Source organism: Pleurodeles waltl, chromosome 12 (genome assembly GCF_031143425.1).
Source record: "Pleurodeles waltl isolate 20211129_DDA chromosome 12, aPleWal1.hap1.20221129, whole genome shotgun sequence".
NCBI classification, from domain to species: domain Eukaryota; kingdom Metazoa; phylum Chordata; class Amphibia; order Caudata; family Salamandridae; genus Pleurodeles; species Pleurodeles waltl.
The window spans coordinates 502,802,892-502,823,539 of NC_090451.1; the positions used below are offsets into that span (position 1 = coordinate 502,802,892).

The window sequence follows — 20,648 nt, forward strand, 5'->3', positions numbered from 1 at the left end:
CCTCCACCCCATTGGTAATCTGGAGCCGGGTTTGAGAGGGGGACCTGTTCACTTCAGAGAAACCTTTTGAAGTCATCCCCCACATTCTAGTATAAGCATTGGGTCTATGACCCTCCACCCCACACAAAATGTCAGTACACTTCTGGACTCAAGGAAACTCTGCTGGAGTAAAGATTGCTGTGTGCCATATTTGCCACTCTGCCAGGATTGTCTGTTCCCAGGAATTGCTGCTCTGCTGTGTTGTGCTGTCCTGCTGCCTGCAAATCTCTGCCCTGCAACCCAAGAACCAACAACTACCCCCAGAGTGACTGACTAGCCTCTGGTTCTCCTGAGGGTCTCCGGAACATCAAAGACCTTGTTTCATCAGACAGTGTTGTCACGTAGGCTCTCATTATCCTAATGAGACTACTGGATTTTGGGCAGCAAGATCGTTCGCAGTGTGGGGGACTAAGTCTGACCCAAGGTGAAGGACTCTTGTCACCCTAAATCCGGGTTTTGCTCCAGCTAACTAGAAGTGCCTCATCTCTCCCAAAGGGTAGAGAAAATTGGGCAGCCGAGCGCATAACATCTTTAGTACTTCCCAGGGAAGTCATGGTCACTCAGGTCACAACCGGTTCTCTCATACACAGTACGGTCTCATATAGAAATGACAAAGGCAGTTTAAGTTTTAAAGATTGGTTAAATAAAACGACTGCATTTTAGATAGCAAAGCGTGAGCTGCAATAACCAGAACTACACAACACAGTAGGATTGAAATAGTAACGATGAGAGTGAAGCACAAGAATAAGGCTATCATAGTGCAACTAGATTATGTTCTCTCTAAGTTATATTCTGAGCACAGCATGTGAAGCTCTAAGCCTGCCTTTCAGGTTACCCCGGGAGGACATCAACCCTCATACCTGAGCAAAGGCCTGTAATCTGCATCAGCATCTGCAACGGGGCTGTCAGCATCTAGTTGTAGGTTCCTGGTCGGAATCTCCCTCTGACGTGTACTAGGACTAGAAAGTGTTTTTATAACTAACACACAGATGTTCTAAGAAAATGTCCCTACGTAAGGATGTGTATTTTCTACGAATACTGGAGACTAAACTTCTACCCCGTTTACCGGCAATGTACCAGACTGAAGCCTTGACTGAAGCACAGGGCGATCAAGAATGCATTATTTGAGAACACAGTGCTGAACTAAGCTAAACAGTGTGGTAGAAGGAAACTAAAACAAGACTGTAAAACTGGTTATTGTAAAATAACAGTGCGAGGCTGAATAAAATGTATCTAGGGCAAAGTGCACAGAGGCCTAGTATGTTAAACTAACGTGCATGAAGCTATATTAAAAATGGCTACACTACAGCGTAAAGCGAGCTCTGCATCTGTTGTTTGTGAACCACCGTGCCAGCTGACTGCCGCGGGACCGACAACTCCCCACCACAAGCCTGGTAGGCAGCCTACTCTGTGGTAAGTGACGGCCCGCATGATAATGGGGATCTAGAGTTTGGGATCCAGAAAGTACTCCCGGACTCGCACTTGACTAGCTCTGCAGCACAATGCACCCGGACCCAGTCTCCCGCCAGAGTCGTTCCCGGACTCGCACTGAAGCACCCCGCTGTGCGCAACCACAAACAACATCTCAGAAGCTACGATGGGCTTGGGCTACTTCAGAAAGAATTACGGGTTGCCTTCAACTGCAGCCCCTGTGCCCTGCACGGCCCCTCTCCTGACTGCGGTGAGACTCTGCAACGCTTTACCAACACTTACTGTTACACCCGACGGCCTAAGCGACATTCACCTCGCCACGCTGGGACTTTTCGAAACTACAGCCCCGGCCGCTCTATAGAGAGGAGCGTGACTGGAGTGATTACTGTACTTTCTCTAAGAGAAGCGCATTAACACAGCAGGGTCCTTCAAATTGTGTTGAGCCACATATTTTTCTAAAAGCACCGCTTGAATAACTTTAAAAAGTGAGTATCCCATAATTTACTGATTGGAATTTTATTTTGGTCTTGATTTATACAGATAAACAAGCTTTATTTTTACACCCAAGTGGAGTCTTTTTGTAATGTACCCAATGTGATTACTCTGGGTGTTGCACAAATACTTTACACATTGTCTTCTATGCTAAGCCTGCCTGCCCTGCACCAAGCTACCAGAGGGTGAGCACAGTTTAATTTAGGTTGTGTATGTGACTTACCCTGACTAGGATTGTGCTCCCTACTTGGACAAGGTGCATGCCAACAAGAGACCCAATTTCCAACAGCAGGTCAAAAGACAAAAACGGAATGAAAACAAAACAAAATGGAGTGTTTAAAAAGGAAAGGAGATCAATGTCAAGCCCTATTATTACTTCACATAACCAAACCGTTCCCAAACATGAACAAAATGTATATCAATATCCCTAAAACACACCCCCTATCCCCACCCAATTATCAAGTGTACCCCACACACTACAATCACACACACCCTGATTACACTACTGCCCCCCCAACCTACACCTCAACTTTCTCTAATCATCTGCTTATTAGAATGGGCCATCTGCACAGAAACTAAACTGTCTGCTCATCACTGCCTGATCCATGAGTAAAAAAAACAACTACATTTCTTAGATTTGAACTAAGAATCATTGCTAGACCTTCTTTTCGTAACTGAAATCTGGTTCATTAACGATGCTTCCCCAACCTGTTACAAACCCTTCCACAAGAACATGGTCCCATCTGCCTCAATAGCCCTAAAATATAAGGTGAAAATATTGTCATCTTTAAAAATCAATTAAAATCAGAAGTATTGAATTTTTCTCCATGACTGAAAGGACATTGTGCTGGTACAATTCTCTGCCATCCACACTTTTTAACTGTACAGTCCTTCTAACATTCAGAACTCTTCCAGTTTACAAGTTTCACTGATGTCTTAATTGATGGCGTGAAGGATGCCACATGTAACATTATCAACCTATGTGACCTGAACATCTCGTTTGAACGTCTGGACAAAACACAAACCAATTGATCATGTCCAACCTCAAGGCTCTCCAGTTCCACCAGGTCTAATGGGACAAATGTATTCACCTGGGCACACGTTGGATTTAATCTTCACTCCGCCCTTTCCGTTCTTCGCCTTCCTTCCCAAAGCACATTCAACAGTAATAGGAACTTCCCAAGCAAACTGTATTAACTACCACATCATCTCTTCCGAGATCAACTTCCTGCCAAAGAAACCGCAATAAAGTTGAACCAGAAAAACATTAATAACCACAAAGGAAACAAGTGAAGCATGCAACACTGGATTCTCAACTTGCCCAACAACCAACTACTAGAAGTTACTACCTACCACAAATTAGTCAATAATGTCATGGACAAATTGGTACTATTGAAGAACACAACTAGGACTAAACTCAAGAAAAAACCCATGGATTAATGATAAGATCAAGCCATGGAAAACAAAGCTCTGAGCTTGATAACATAAAAGGAGAAAATCATGCAACAAGACCAATACAAATGTACTGCTATGCCACAACAGTGCATACAAATCAAATCAGCAACCAAAACATGCACAGGGACTACATTACCGTATGAGAATAAGGAATGCAGTATATGCATCAATGAAACTACAGAATTCTGCACCTTAAAATGCACTACTTCTGAGATCCAACATTCACAAGCATTCTGCGACATAACCTCCTACGAGCTTACCTCCAAAATAAGGGAACTAAACGACTTCCTCAGGAACAAAGAATCAAACCTAAAATTCAGGAAGAAAGTAAAACTATTTCCATCTAAGAGTGCATAATTCATACAGTCTGATTCGGTTTCAAACTACAAACTTAATCACCACATAACTTCCCCTCAAATATATTAATCAAATTCATGTTGATCTATAGCACGCTTTGCTCAACAATAACTCAGAAGTTTCCAGAAAGCCAATCTGGGATCTTCTTCGGGCTGACTGCATTCCATAAGAATAGTGGGTTCCAAAATATTAGGAATCTCCACAATTGGGAAACCAACACAACAAACTGTGAAATGTGCTGGTGGCATAACAAGTATACATAATAATTGATCTTGATTAAGGATCTATAAACCCATAGCCGATTGTAATCAGTGTGGTGTTGAGGGAGTTGTGAATGACAGAACCATGGGTTAGGATAATTGAACACTATGAAAGTACAATTACACATCAGTGAGAATGTTCGTACTGTAGCTCAAAGACACCAAAGACTTGCATTTCATTTACAAGAAAAGGAGCTTGATTCATTACTTAAACATGATATCATTGAGCGTTAAACTGATCCAGCGCCATGGGTTTCTCCCATTGTGGTAGTGCCTAAAAAGAACAGTGAAGAAGCTGTAAGCTTCTGCATAGATAAGTGTCAGGCAAACAAGGCAATTCAAAGAGAACATCCCAGTTTGCGCATTGCTGACATGATAACCCAATTGAATGGTGTGAAAGTCTTCTCTCGGATTGATTTAAATAAAGGATATCATCAGTAGGAACTCGAGTAGAATAGCAGGTACATAACAATCTTTTCTACAAACATTGGTCTGTTTCAATAAGAAAATGGAGTATTGGTGTGTCATCAGATGCATAGTTATTTCAAGATGTCATACGACGTATAATACAGCCTGTTGTGAATGCTTTCAACTATAGTGTTGAAATATCGGTTTTCAGAGCTACAAGAAAGAGCATGACAAAGCTCTCAAGCAAGTCTGTCGTTTGCTTGCTGATGCAGGTTTAACTTTGAATGCTGAAAAGTGTGAATTCCACAAAACAAAGCTATAATTCTTCAGTCATACCTTTTCGGATGAGGTCATGACACCAGATCCTGCTAAAGTACAAGGATAGTCATCTGCCAGTTCTCCACAAGATGTTTCACTGCTACGCTCATTTCTTGGCCTGGCCGGTTACTGTTCCAGATATATACGAGACCTTGCCACTGTGAGTGCCTCATTGACAGAGTTGACGAAAAAGAAAGTTTCATTTTATTGGTCACTTGATTGTGAGAAAAGTTTTTAGAAAATCAAGCAAGCAATCAAGAATGTGACTGAAATGGCAGACTTCAATCCAAAGCTTCATACCAAGGTTGTTGCTGATGCTAGCCCCGTCGGGCTAGGCGCAGTACTTCCACAGCACAGCAGACACCCAAATGCCTAAAGACATATAGTAGCATATGCAAGGCGAAGTTTGTCACAAACTGAACATGCTTTTTCTCAACCTGAGAAAGAAAGTCTAGCAGTGGTGTGGGCTTGTGAACATTTCCACATGTTCTTCTATGGAAAACCTTTTACGTTACTGACAGATCAGCAAGGTTTGTTAACCATCAGTGACAGTCCAGAGCCAAGATGCCTCCTTGCATTGAACAGTGGGGTCTATGACTGCAAGAGTACAATTACACAATTGTGCTCTGTCCAGGGAAAGATAAACATCCTGCGGACTATTTTTCCAGAGTGCCTATGCCCAGGGTTGTTACCCCTTCCAGAACGACTGAAGCTTACATAAACTTCTTTATAAAATCCAATACACTAGCTGCCACATTGTTGGAGTAAATTGCTACTGCTACAAGTCAAGACAGTGACATGTTGAAAATGAAACACATCTTAACACATCAGTCATGGAACAAGCACAGAGAAATTCAAGAATGTCAAAGATGAACTGTCTGTAACTCAAGAAGGCATAATATTGAGAGGTTCAAGAATTGTAATTCTGGAGAGTTTGAGACAACAGATAATTGAAGCAGCCCATAAAGGACATCTTGGTATTGGTGCCACAAACGACCTCTCCGAGACCGAGCTTTGTTCCCTCATCTTGATGAAAGAGCGGAAAAGGAATTAAAAGCCTGTCATCTGTACAACTGTCCATCATTGAGCACCACTCAGCACAACTTAAACACGTCAAAGCTGTCAAAGCAAGTATTTTTTGTTAACTTTTTCAGTCTTCTTGAGAATGGACATCACTTGAGGATAGTTAGTTGATAAATGCTCCCATTTTCCCTTGGTTGAAAATCTCTCATCCATCACAAAAGAAAATGTTATCGAGAGATTAGACACTCTAGGCGACATGGGGTCTTCCAGCAATCTTAAAGTCTGGCAATGGCCCCCCTTTCTTCAGTCGAGGGTTCTGAGATTTTCTCAGCCAATTAACTGTGAAGCATCAGAAGAGCACACCTCTGTGGCCCCCAAGCTAATGGCCTTGTTGAACGATTCATGAGCACATGAAAGAAAGCTGTTCAGTGTGCTGTTTTAGAAAAAACCTCAACCTCAAAATTGTACTGAATTCTATCCTGGAAGCTTATTGTTTGACTACTCACTCAACCACAGGCGAAAGCCCTGCAACATTGATGTTCGGGAGAGCTATGACAATCAAGTTACCTCAATGGACCAACAAGCGCTCATGCTCGGAGAAAGAAGTACAGATAAAAGACTTGAGTAGTAAGAAACAAATGAAGGCCTATGAAGATCGACAACAGCATGATGATATCGAGTGATTGTCTATTAGTCACACAATCATAAATCTGATGCTCCATTCAACAGTGAACCTTTTCAGGTTACTAATACAATACACATAGTGACTGCCAAACACCCTGCAAAGTCCATTACGCAAGACTCTTCGCACTTCAAACATGTAGTTCAACTCTCATCAGATAATTTTGCAGGAAAGGAGGCTCATTTGAAGAACCCAGTGAGGAAGCCCTGACTGAAGTTGCTTCCACATTAACAACTCACGTCATGGGCACTACTGGTGATCACTCATCGTTCCTAAAGACACTCTAGGACGAGCCATAAAAGCACCCAGTAGGCTTATTGAAGACCTATAATTGTATATATGTACACACTAAAAACAACTGTAATGGGGTCGTAATCAAGTAGTACTCAAGCCTTTCCAGTCCTCGGATGCGACCCTGACACCATCCAAAGCACCGGAGATGACTCGAACATCAGCCTGTGGTGGGGGGGGGGGGGGGGGGGGGGACAGGTGTACCATTCCCCGTGCAAGATGGAAGAGGTTTGGCAGATCACGCAGTGACGGCTGAGGCTAAAAGGAGAAGGCCCAGAAGTCCGGCGTAGCTTCCCTGCAGCCACCATCTAGGGAACCGCAAGCTGCGCTGTGGTGCTTGTGGTGCACTCGCAGCGACCCTAGATCTCCCAGACAAACTGAAATACAGAGGCACTGACCCCTTGTCAACTTGCTGAGCGAGAATAGGTGGAGGTGCCTTGGCCGAGGCCAGTACACGGCAACCAAAACATGCTGGACCGGTCAATCCAGCTCTGCCTTGCTAGATTGTGCACAGTGAACCTTGGCTGACAGAGCTGAGCATGGGGAGGCCCCGGAACAAGATCACACATGAAACAAAGGTGATCTGTTTTGCAGACGCGCCCTGAGTTAACAACGTCTGACGTGTGGTCTGACTGTCCCCAAGGGCTAAGAGACTTTTGCTGCATTGCTGGCATCTCCCTAGAGGACCCCTTTGCCGTTGACAGCAGGGATCTGCGTAAAGGGAGCAGGAATTCTTACTGGGCACCATCCTGGCACAAGGGGCCTGAAGCAAATGGCCACAGAGCACCTTGGCAGATTTAGCACTTCCACTGGGAGTCGAGGGATACAATATCCCCTAGTGTAGACAACTGGGGGACTCTCCTGAGGTGAGCACCATTGACGCCCACTTGGGATACCTGCCTGCACCATTTCCGTAGAGGGTCAGTGAAGCTCTGTGGGGGCACCGTACTGTTCCTGGCTGAGGGACCTGTAATTCCCTGGAACATACGCTTGTAACTCGCATGGGGACATTATTGACTACATCACAGGACTCTCCGTGTGACCCCAAGACCCGCTTCCTGTTGATACGTAGTCCAACTGGAGGGGAAGATAACACACCCAGCACTACGAGCTTGGTGGACTGGGGAAGACTCCCCTTGCACTCATCGATCAGCCCAGACCCGGGGACTTCGGCTACCTCCCCTGTTTGTGGGACTCTCCTTGTGGGACAGTCATTAAGGACCCGCAGTGGTAAGAGAAGTGGCCACTACCAACTCTGGGGGAATCATTCTTAGGGGCTCCACTTCGTGAACCCTCCCCCCATGACAAGCTGGAACTTCCCCCCCCCCCCCCCACCCCCCCAAAAAAATATGCTGCACAATAAGTCTGCCAAGGAGACTCCGGTGACTGCCTTTCGGGGCAAGGCACCTCCTACAGAGAAGGACCATACAACAGAGATGCAGGATAAGCCGTCAGAAGCTCCTTTCCCAGCCCTCACTGCACAGGATTACATGAATCATTTCCTACAAGAAATTTGCTCGGATATTGGCTCACTTAGAGCAGACTTTAGGTCATGCATCAGAGACATTAAGAAAGATGTGTAGAGCGTAAATTAGATGCCCGGTTGGAGGATCAGTTAATGATATGGAAACGCGTCATGACCCTGCAGGAGCAACATATTGAACTCCAGGCCAAGCCAGAGGACCTGAAAAACTGCAGCTGGCGTAATAACGGCCGCATCTAGGGGTACTGAGGGGACAGTAAGGCGGTGACATTTTGGCATTCACAGCAGCCCTCCTCAAGGTGGCTAAGGGAGACACCGATGAACTCTCCTCTATTGGATAGGTTACCCTGGGTGGCCTCTGCCCCGAACTGACCGGATGTGACACCAGATATCTTGGCAATGGTTTCCTACTTTGCAGAGAAGGAAGCCATCCTTCGTGCTGCCAGGAAGAAAGCAGACCTGGTCTTTAGGGGGCACACTATTTAATTGTTTCAAGACCGCTCCCCTATGACCTTGCAACACAGAAAGGATTTTAAACCAGTTACGGACAAACTACGCACTATGGATATAACACATCAGTGGGGCCACCCCTTTGCTCTGCTCTTTACCTGGGAAGGCAAACAGTGGTCTCTGCACTCTTGGGCAGAGGCAAAATGGCTACTTGGAAAATCCTCACCTGACCAGGATAGGTCCGCCTTGCCAGCTCAGGACACACCCAGGAGCACCTTGAAACCCATCTGGACCACTGTCGGCCCCCGCCTCCCAGACAAATGCCCAGCGGAGACGATTGCTCAAGAAATATAGTAGGACATCATCCAGCACCTCCATAACATGGACAAAGATACATCGCCGGAACCCTCTACGACTGGATCTGCTTAGCGGGAACCTCACAATGACAGCTGATCCCACCTTCTACAGGGGACTCACTCAAGCTTATGGCCAGCATTGGAAAACTGTGATGGTGGCAGGGGACCAGGGAGACATCCTGCTCACCACCTTTGTTGAACCCATCTCTCCATTGGAAGGAGGTGGATGCACAAGTTGGACTAGGTTGGGTTCCAGGTCTTGGATCGCTTCTGGGAACATGTGATAAAGATAGGCAGGTTGTTGAGAATGCTTTGATATCTGCCACAGTGTATAGGTGGGGTAAAACATTCTTGGGGAGCATATATCGACAGGTGCGAGTTGAATGCTCCTACCCACCTTCCCTCTAATGGATAAGGGTCTCAAATTAATTTCTCTGAATATCCGCGGTCTCAGTTCTTCAAATAAATGTAAGCAGGTCTGGCGCTACATCCTGCTTTATGACCCTGACACAGTTATTTTACAGGCGACCCATCTTCAGGGTGTGAATCGGCACAGAATGGCACCCCCAGGATATTCAATCCACCATTAAGACTTCACAGACTCTAAAACTCTAGGGGTGAGGAACCTGTGTAGATCACACTTTGGTTAAAACATCACTAAAGTGGTAAGGGACAAGGAAGGCTGGTTCTTCACTTTACATATGACCTGAGGACAACAACACCTCACGTTACTTAATAAATACACTGCTAACACCTCACAAGACCCCTACCTCTGGCACATCCTACGAGAGCAACTACAGAGGGTGGAAGGGGATATAATTGTGGGAGGGGATTTTTAATATGGTATGGGACTCTGCAATGTGAAAGAAATCCTTCCTCATACCAAGGCACTGCGGCCATGTTAGCATATCTGAAAGGAGAGATAATAGACCTGGGCTTCATAGATGTCTGGCACTATACGCACTCCGATGCCAGGGACGACTATTTTACTCCCATCCCATGTCCATACCTCTTACTCTCAGATTGACTACCTCTCTGTGATACTCCCTTCTCTGAACTGTGGACACTGCTGAGATATCTGCCAGCTCCATTTCTGACCACTTCCACATTGAACTGACATGGTTATCCACCCCATGCATGCAAGGACTGCCCTGCGGTGGCATTTGCCCCCACAGCTTCTCTGTGACCGGGTTGATGTAGGGGAGATACATAAGGGCATTGTTGACTATTTCACACATAACACTGAACAAGATGTCTCCTTACATACGCTATGGGATGAGTTCAAGACCACCATCGGGGGGTAATATCGTCAGTGGCTATTGCTAGAGAAAGGGAGGGCCTCTTGGTGGAAGACAAACTGACAACAGAGATAAAGGAGCTAGAGAACCAAGACAAGGCGATACCCACCCGACACGTCAAAAGACAGTTGGCAGTGTTGCGGGGAAAACTGCGCGCCCACTGGACAAACAGCTGAGCGCTCCCTTTTAGCGCCTAAACAAAGATACTACGATGGGAGTAACAAGGTGGGCACACTTCTGGCACGTAGACCTCACCAAATCAAGGCAAAAGCACACACAGCCAAACCTAGGAACTCAGCGGGTGGGTGGGCATTCACAGAGTGCGACAAGCAGAGAGAATTTACTATTATCAAGCCCTCTATGACAACAAGGAGGTCCTGTCCACACAGATAGAGGTATATTTGGTGGAATGTGACTGGGAACCCATCCGGTCTGAACACACAAAGCTTCTGGAGGCACCAATCTCAGTGGAAGAACTTTGCCTCATGCACCAAGCACTGCCACTGGGCAAGACCACGGGGCCAGAGGGCCTACCGGTCAGCTTCTACAGACTGTTCTTACCAAAAACTGGTCAACCATTTGGTAAGTCTGTTTAACAGCCTCAAGCACTAAATGGTTCCCACCCTCTCCATGGCAGCAGCAGAAATATCACTTATCCCTAAACCGGGTAAAGACCCATTGCTGTGCTCCTCTTATCGCCCTATTGCCCTGCAGGATAGCAACGCAAAGATCTTTACTAAGATCTTGGCCATTAATCTTGAGTGCTCTCCCCCAGATCTTACTGATCTGGATCAGGTAGGCTTAATTCATAACAGGCAGAGGGCTGCTAATGTCCATCGGGTAACGCACCTAGTCGAGAAAACGTAGCACTTCACTCAAAGGTCACAAAGAAGTCCTGTGCCCGGGTAAATTGGGACTTTCTGCATGCGGTCTTGATTAAAATGGGGATGAGCCCAATCATGATCTCCAGAATTATGGCACATGTCGCCAAAGTGACACTCATCCGGGACAACCAACAGCACACTGAACCCATCACTATTCGCAGAGGCACGAGACAGTGCTGCCCGTTGACACCCTTCTTGTTTGTTTTGGCAGTGGAAGCATTGGCTACCACCATTTGGCGCACTGAAGGGACAGCAAGCATCCCTTTTTGGGGGGTGGGGGATAAGATTAACTTATTCGCCCACGACCTGTTGATCACTCTTTCATAACCTGCCACCTCCCTTCCGGCTGTTGTTTCTAGCCTCAATGAGTTTGCAGTCGTCTCGGGCTTTAAAGTAAACATGTCTAAATCAATGTACTGAATCTCACAGTCCCGGCAGCATAAGTACCCCAGCTACAAACTTTTGCCCCGTTTCAGTGATGCTCTGACAAGAATAAATATCTGGGGTTATACCTCACACCCACGCTTGCCACAAGGACGAGTGTGCACTCCCTCCCCATCCACCCGCCAAATGCCACGCCATTCTTGCACACCTCCAGCGGTGGAACACCTGCCAGTTTCATGGGTGGAGAGGGTGAACGTGGTTAAAATGAACATCTTACCTCAGGTCCTTTATTTATGCCACACCTTACTCACCCTGATTCCGCAAGATGGTGTTGTACAGTTGCAGCTTGATAGCGGCGCATATATCGGAATGGGAAACGGCTCAGAATATCCAATGCCCTCATGGTGCAGCCCAGTGACATAGGGTGCCTAGCTTGCCCCAACCTCTTAGAGTACTATTGGGCGGCACATCTGAGGCACATCTTGGCCTGGGTTGCACGGGAGAGTATGTTTCACTGGCGGCATATGGACAGAGCTGTTCCCTGTAGGCCACTACAACAAGATTCAAACACTCCACACCACGTGTACTCACCCATATTAATCAACGTGGACATGGCTAACTCTGACAAGATAAAGCTTAAACAATGGGACACCTTGTGGTACGACATACCCAGAATGTACTGTTGTGTATCCCTAAAGGAAACAGCTTACAAACTGTGGTACTGTACACCGTCTTGCCTGTCCACCATCTATGATGAGTCATGTGATATTTGTTGGCAATGATGTGCCCACAGAGACTTTTATCACATTTGGTGGTCATGCGCCCGATCGTTACCTTTTGGAAGGAGGTCCTTAGTCATATAAAACCACAGTGGGGCATCCCCTCCCTGCTTCAAATCACACTGTAATTCTCGGGGTGCACCCCCCAACACTTAAAGCAATGACACAGGCTGAATGGACGCTTATTAGCTATATGCTACATGCGGCCAGAGAGCTGATTGCACTGGCTTGGAAAGAAACAGCTGCACCCAACATGGCACAATGGTTTACTCGACTATGGCAATAACTCTTGCTAAACTTGACTAGAACTGACAACATTTCAAGCTGTGTGGCACCCCCATCTCCATTACCTCACATACATCAAATTCACCTATTTTAATCCTCCATGACAAGGGGGATTATAGCTATTCCCATTAATCTTAACAAGTGTTTGTGTCTCAATAACTTTACCTGTCTGACACCGAGACTAGGAATGAATCAATACCACAACATGTATTAAATCTATGCTAACATGGTGGTATCCACACTGACTTGTCCCCACTTGTAATATATGATGCTGTATTACAGATGGTTGTTTGCTCTATCTGTTCTTTCTTTTTATTCCCTCATCCCTTTTTCTATCACTACTCATTTCACTCCTCATTGCACCTGGTTCATCCATATGATATCTGACAATGCTATCCCTCAACCTTCCTCATCTTGCCTTTGTTATATGAGTCTGGGGGCGGGGAATATTGAACTGCTGCAATGTCAGGTTAACTGCTATTCACCAAAGTTGGCAGTTTATTATTGTTGTATTGCCTATCTGTCTTGAAATCTTCAATAAAGAGATTCAAACAAAAACAAACATAATTGTAGTTTTTCAATCAACAGAGGGGGAGATGTAGTGTCATGTGAGTTGTGAATGACGGAACCATAATGGCTCCTGATGTACTGCGTAGGTTAGTGATGTAAGCATTTAGAATGTAGTGAAGTGAATGCTGGTTTAGGATGGTGAGTTTGCGGTTACAAACAAAAGAATAAAGACATGTTTTACTACAGCTCCGTGTGTGGCATATTTACTGGTGGGTGCCCAGGTAGGGAGGACGCTACAATCAGTACAGATTGCATAGCACATTTAACAAGCCAGAAGTCTTGAAATAGCACCCATAATAACCCTGACCTACTGCAGGACGTTATATTAGAGAAACCCAATATCCATCCATCTTAAACCACTCAGTACCAAAATTGGCAGACACGTAATAGCCAAAAGAGATCTGCCACATATAGCTGGCACCCAGAAGGACAATTATATAACCCCTTCCTTTGGGTCCCAACTATCACCTTATCCTTATCACTTACCTTAATCAATGATACTGCAGTTATAATCACATAGAAGATATGTATACCACATATTATCACAATAGATAAATCTCTCTCTCTTGTGTCCATCTATCATAAACTCACAAGGCTCCAGTGTGGTTGCATCAACAGCTGCTGTCAGCATCGGAAGTAGATTGAAAACATATATAAAACCATAAACCTAATAAAAGACCTGCAGAGGTAATAACACCAGCCAGCTAATTAAAATCATTATAGACATATCGATCTCTCACACATCTTTCCTCTAGCACCATGCTCAACAAGTATGGACAAGATAAGAGCTCTTCTCCCACCACTCACACCCAACAAAAAAAAGCTTCTAAGTTAATCCCAAGACAAATACAAACCTCTTGCAACCACACACTTCCCTAAAGTGGAGCACGATACCCTTCTGGGAACCCGCTTTGATGAGGAGAAGGGCTATAAAGGGCTATATAACGTGACAATTCACTAGAACTACAGTGTACATTCACATTCGGCATTCAAATTGTCATACAAATCATCAATATTTGTGCTTTACTTTTTAAGTCATGTTAAAATGGATTTTCCCAGCCTCATACCACAGCAATAATATATCAAATACATAACAATGAAACTAAAGAGCACCACTGTATAACGCAAACCTATTTACGCATACAAATGTTTTATATCGGAAGATACATAAAGTGGACACCAACAAGCTTAGTTAGCAGTGAGCTCCAGGAAACGTCTAATGATGGGTTACCTGTATTTTTTACATTTCCATCACATCACGTACCTAGCCTGTGTTTTGGGAAACATTCCAAGAGGCTCATTTCAGAACATGGATGGGCAAAAGATTTCCTGTATAATTGAGGGGCACAGTATTGAGTCTTTTCAATGCGCTATGGTTAACTTAATGCCTAAAGGCATTCATTTTAGTGGTGCAAATGAACAATAACAATGGCACTGCCAACTCTGACTGTTGGAAGGGCCCTGGAAGTGCTCAAAAAGTTAACATTTAGAAGCATTCCAAAAGTATGGTGCTATTGGCAACTTTAAGATTGAAAATAGTTGACTGCTGTTGCAGTGCAACTTGCCTTTCCAGTAGGTTGGTTTGCCCACTGCTCTTAGGAGAAACTATGGCAAATACGAAATCCAATAAAACCTCTTAAAAAATAATCCCGGAAACACTATTGAAATTAGATTTACAGAATGTCATGGCTTTGCAAGTAATGCAAATCTAGGTGAAAAAAAGACAGCCCTTCAAAAGGTTTGCCTTTGGCAGAAAATTAATGTATTTACCTAACACAGAGTTACAGTTGAAGAAACATTAGGAGACTCAGGATTCAGGTCATTTAGGAAAAGCAAAGACGTTAGAATTATTACAAAGAACGTACTGGTGGGACAATATTACTAAAACAGAGGCATATTTTGTTAAAACCAGGGTTGTGTGTGCTAGAGCAAAGACACAAAGGGTCTGATTACGACTCAGCAGAGGGGATTACTCCGTCCCAAATGTGACGGATATTCCGCCCGTCGAATTACGAGTCCATTATATCCTATGGAACTTGTAATACGGCGGTCGGGATAGCTGTCACACTTGGGACGGCGTAATCCCCTCCGCCAAAGTCGTAATCAGGCCCAATGACATTTCGATCAAAAACCTCAGGAACATTGCAACCTTTACCCATTCACCCATTTCTTTGTACCCTTTGGACGTTCTTTCCATGAATTACTGATTTACCTTTCGATCAAGGCTCAAGTACTACCAGGTTGTAGCAGGTTTATTCCCAAAATGGCATTTTATTCCAGCTAAAGGACTGCCAGCAGCAAGTGTTAACAAGTGACTCATCTTACAAAATATACTTAATCATAATGGATTCCCTTATAACAGTGGTTCCCAACCTGTGGTCCAGGGACAGCTGGGGGTCCCCGAAGCCTTCTCAGGGGGTCAGCAACTGCTTAGAAAATTAAATATTAATAACAGATTATTAAAGTGTATATAAATAAAGTGGCTAAATGTACGATATAACATTTTAAAACATACTGTAAATGTCAAGGAATTTAAAATTGGAGGCTAAAAACTAAATTAGTATCCTCAGATTGTTTTGTGGGAACAGAGCAGGTGCATCAAACAGAATCTAGCATGGACGATGTGTGGCTTCAATTGAATTTAGAAAAGCTCCAACTTTCTAACTAACATTTTTTTTATATATATATTTGTTTGATGTATTAGATGAATGCTAGTTTCTGTATTTTTTGTGTATTGTTTTGCAGTTCATATCATCAATCATAAATGTTTAGTTCGGGGTCCCCGGCTTTCAGTAATGACTCAGTGGGGGGTCCCTGGATGCCAATAATGATTCGGTGGGGGTCCCCTGGTTCCAGCAATAATAAAGTGGGGATCCACAGAAGTCAAAAGGTTAGGAACAACTAACTCATAAGATTATTTCTTTTTGTTTCACAATTCTTTATTGAGGATTATTAACTGGGAAGTAACATAATACATGGCATTGACAATACAAAGGAACACAATGAGCTTTCTCCTTCAGTACAGTATACCTGGCATTTCGACAATCGTAATGGCCGAACCACAGTGGCGTAATTACGTGCCATACGTATACAAAATTTGAGTAAGGAAAGCTTTAGGACATGTGACTGCGATCCCAGTCCCTATGCATTACCATTTAAAGAAAGAAAGGGCAGGACTCTATATAATGCCAATACCGGCCATAAGCAGGTATATAAGGTAGGGCTCAGCACCAGGGATCTCAATTATAATGGTCTCAAGAGTACAGCTCTGTTATGCCATTATATGATAAGGGGGCAACCCTGATAAGACTAGGAACTCTGATGAGTTAGGATCGCAGCGATCTATGACAGTGTGGAGAAGGGAGCAGGGGCGTCAGGAGGACTGTAGTTATCAGTGAGAACTCTCATCCTGTTGTGGCGGGAAAGTAAACTGTCATGCAATAGATGCAAAGTGGATATAGGTAAGGATTATAATCTGTTTTGGAGAGGAAAGAAAGGGTGACAAAAAGTAGGAGAGGGGGAGGTTCAGGGAAGAAAGATGTAGAGAGGAGGGGGAAGAACGGAGGGCATATATTGAGAAGTAGAGGGGAAGTGAAGGGGGATTGAGCTGAAGAATCAGAAAACGTGGAGTAATAGAGAAGAAAGAGGATAGAGAGGGAAAGAGAGGGAAGAAGAAAAAAGGGGGAGTGAGAGAGCCTGAGAGGTAAGGGGGGGAAGAGGGAAAGAAAAGAGAGGGAGTAGGAAAGGGAGGGGGAGGGGGAGAGAGAGAGCGACCGCGGCTGGGGTGCAATAGGGAGGGGAGGAGTGGGGAGAGTAGGGGGATGGACGGGAGATTCAGTGATCCACGAGCCAGAGGAAGGGGGCCCAAGTTTGTAGGAACACCTCTGTCCGGTCCTGCATGGCATAAATAATGTGTTCATGGGCAGCAGTTTAGAACATTGACAACAACCATTCATCATGGGTAGGTGGGGGGGGGGCAATCGCTGCTCGCCAATTTCATAGAATACCAAGTTTAGCCGTGGCCATATAGGAGGCGGAGTTGTGTACAGGATATATCCCTAGCATCGCCAGTATCGTGCAGAAGAAGCAAGGGTGATGGGAGAGAAGGCGGTAATGACAATACCACCTTCAGCGCAACCCCGACTTCCTCCCAGTATGGTTGTATATTTGGACAATCACATAGTATATCTAATTGGTCACAGCGTGGGTGGGGGCAGCGGCAGCATTGCGCATGGGGCAAAAGCACGGCTGATCTAAGGTTCTGGGGTGCCCAGTACCAGTCACTCAGGGTTTTAAAGAGACTGAATTTCATTTGTGCTTCTCGGACACCTCGGTCCCGAACCTCTAGCAGAGCAGTCAACTCTTCCATATCATATTCTACCCATAAATGTGTTTGCCATTAAGCCTTGAGGGATACAAGAAGGGGAGAGAGAATAAGTGTTGGTTCAGTAGCTTGTGCAGGCCCGATGTCACCCCACGAAAAGAGCCCCAGGTTCGCAGCTAGTCAAGCACCGGAAAGTGGTGCAGAGTCCACGGGCAAGTCATCTTGCGGCTACATAGACTGTGAGAGCTTTCGATATTGCCAGAAATATTGACTAGGGAGCCCAAATTCGGCCTGCAGCACCGGAGACGTCTTTAGTAGCCAGTCTTCAAGAAGTTGACCAATAGTTAGAATGCCCTTAGTCCGCCAGCTCTACCAGTCAACCATCTCCCCGCCTATCAATAAGCCGCTTTTGCCCCAGAGTGGCGCATGAGTGTGAATCCGATGGTCCACTCCTAAAAGACGGTGTGCCCAGCACTATGCATGTAGCATGGCCTGCATCACTGGGTGGGCGGGTTGGGATGTGGAAGCTTTGATGCCGTAAAGCACATCGAGGCCTCTTGACCTACCCGAAAGTATGCGTTCCATCTATACACACAGGGGTGGATCCGGCGCATCCGGGAGCAAGGAGGTCAACTGAGACAGATGTAGCGCCAGCGCATATTGTTCAACAGAAGGAAATCTCAGGCCTCCGCATTCCCGTCGCGTGAGGAGCGTGGCTTTAGAAAGCTGTGGCCGCATGGAGCCCCATACGAATTTACGTATGCACGCGTCTACTTTCCTTGTCATTGGTAAAGGTACTTGCAGTGGTAACATCCCAAGGACGCATGTGTAGCATGGTAAAGTTACCATTCAGACGGCCTGTACCCTCCTCCAAAGGAAGAGTCCCAGTTGGGACCATTTCGCAAAATCTCGTTGGATGCAAGTGAGCAGGGGTTCTAGGTTATCCTATACCATCTGGCCTACGCCCCTGTTGATGAGGATTCCTAGATATTTGAGGCGCAATTGTTTCCATGAAATGGGGAAGGGCGTTATAGCTGTGATCGTAGTCGGAGGGGTTAGAGGTAGGGCTTCACTTTTGTCCCGGTTGATTTTATATCCCGATAGTGCTTCAAATTCTGTCAGGATAGCTCGTAGCACTGGGAGGGAGTGAGTGGGATCTGTGCGCATAAATAATATGTTGTCTGCATATAAACAGATCACGGAGCGACCACCCGGGATGGCGACGCCGGCTATGGATGGGGATCTATGTATGAGCGCTGCTAAAGGGTTTGACAGCTAGAAGGAATAGCAGCAGCGATCATGGACATCCCTGCTGCGTCCCTCGGTTAACGGGGAACGCATCAGAGAGGAAACCTCTGCAATTGATCTGTGCTGTGGGTGAATCATACAACCAGCGGATTTTTTTGATAAAGCTATCCCCTAGGCTGAAACGTTTTAGGGTATCGAAGAGGTACCAACACTATTCTATCGAAGGCTTTCTTGGCATCAAGGGAGATAGCCACGGCCTCTTCTCTGAAGTCTTTTGTAGTCCACAGTGTATGTGCCAGTGTGCGGAGGTGATTCCTAGATGATCGACTGGGTTTGAATCCTACTTGAGTATGGTGAATAAGGGATGGAATAACTTTTTTGAGACGGGCCGCCAAAACACCAGCCAGTGTTTGACATGTCCATTGAGGAGGGAAATGGGTCGGTAGCTGCCTCAAAGCAATGGGTCTTTCCCGGGCTTTGGGAGGACCGCTATGGATGCCCTATTGGAAAAAGGGTTCAAAGAGCCTGTCCCTTCCGCACCCTTAAAGGCTTCATACAGGAAGTCAACTGTTTCAGGTCCCGTCCATTTGTAAAATTCCACTGGAAAAACATCCTCCACAGGGGGCTTATAGTAGGGTAAGTTGGAAATTGCCTGCTTAATTTCTTCTTTGCTGATCTCTCCTTCTAGTAGCCCCCTTCCCTCTGCTGTGAGATTGGGTATACGGGCCTCCTCAAAGAACGCAGATAGATGATTATGATCCGCTGCAGTTTCTGGGGTGAGGTAGGAGCGCCCAAATGCACCGCTATCCTGTGGGTGTGTGAGGAGTGTACCATCAGTATCTCGTATGGCAGGGACAGCTAGCTCTGCCTCTTGCTAGCGTAGTTGGGTTGCTAACAATCACCTTGTCTTTTCCCCCTACTCATAATGTCTGTCCTTCAGTAGTGAGTATTCCGCCTGGGATGTATAGAGGGCATTAAGCTCCATTTTCGCCTTTTCGAGGCAACAGTGTGTGGTCGCAGTGTATTTGCGAGTGCATGATACTATTTCCTTCAGGTCTCGCAACTCCGGGCGTTAGCGAGGGCAGCATCTTTCATAAGTTGTCCTCTCATTGTTGCCTTCGCCACTGCCCAGAAAACCTGAGGGGAAGAAACCACACCTCTATTGTCAGTTACATAAGTAGAGACATGGGCACAAAGTTGATCCTTGCCCTGTGGTGTACGATATTGAGACATGTTCAAGCGCCACCGCTTGCGACCTGGAGATATAAGGCCCAGTTACAGTGTAAGGAGCACTTGGCATGGTCAGATAGCGCTGCTTCCAGGACCCAGGAGTCCCTAGCCATGGGAACCAGTTTATGGGAGATGAGAAAATAGTCCAGCCGGGGCGGTGTTCTGTGGACCGGCAATATAAATGTGTACTCCCAATCGAGCAGGTGGGAAAGGCGCCAGTGGTCCACCAGTCCATTATCTGCCAGTACATCCCCCCATAGGGCTCTGTCTGCATTGTTGCCGATGTCTAATCTGCCTGTGCGATCCAGAACCGCCTCGCGAGCCACGTTCCAATCTCCTCCCAAAAGGTAGTGAGAGGCTCCGATCGCTGTCAGGAGACGAATAAAATGCAGAAAAAAATTATGTTTAGAGCCTGTGGGAGCATATACGGACCCTACACAGAGCGTGTGGCCCGCAAATTTGAGTTTGGTAAGGATGTATCACCCGTCCGGGTTAGACCATGATTTGAGCACCTTGAACTGTAAGGGGCAGCGCATTAGAATTGCGACTCCGCATTTATGCGCGGAGCCAGAGCCTCCCGATGTGGATGGTGGGCTACCGC

General features: G+C 45.7%; 1 protein-coding gene across 4 annotated transcripts in view; it reads right to left on the reverse strand.

Moving 5' to 3' along the window:
• PRMT7 (protein arginine methyltransferase 7) overlaps window positions 1–20,648 on the reverse strand; it is a 424,549-nt gene that overhangs the window by 317,917 nt on the left and 85,984 nt on the right. The gene's annotated exons all lie outside the window — the stretch shown is intronic.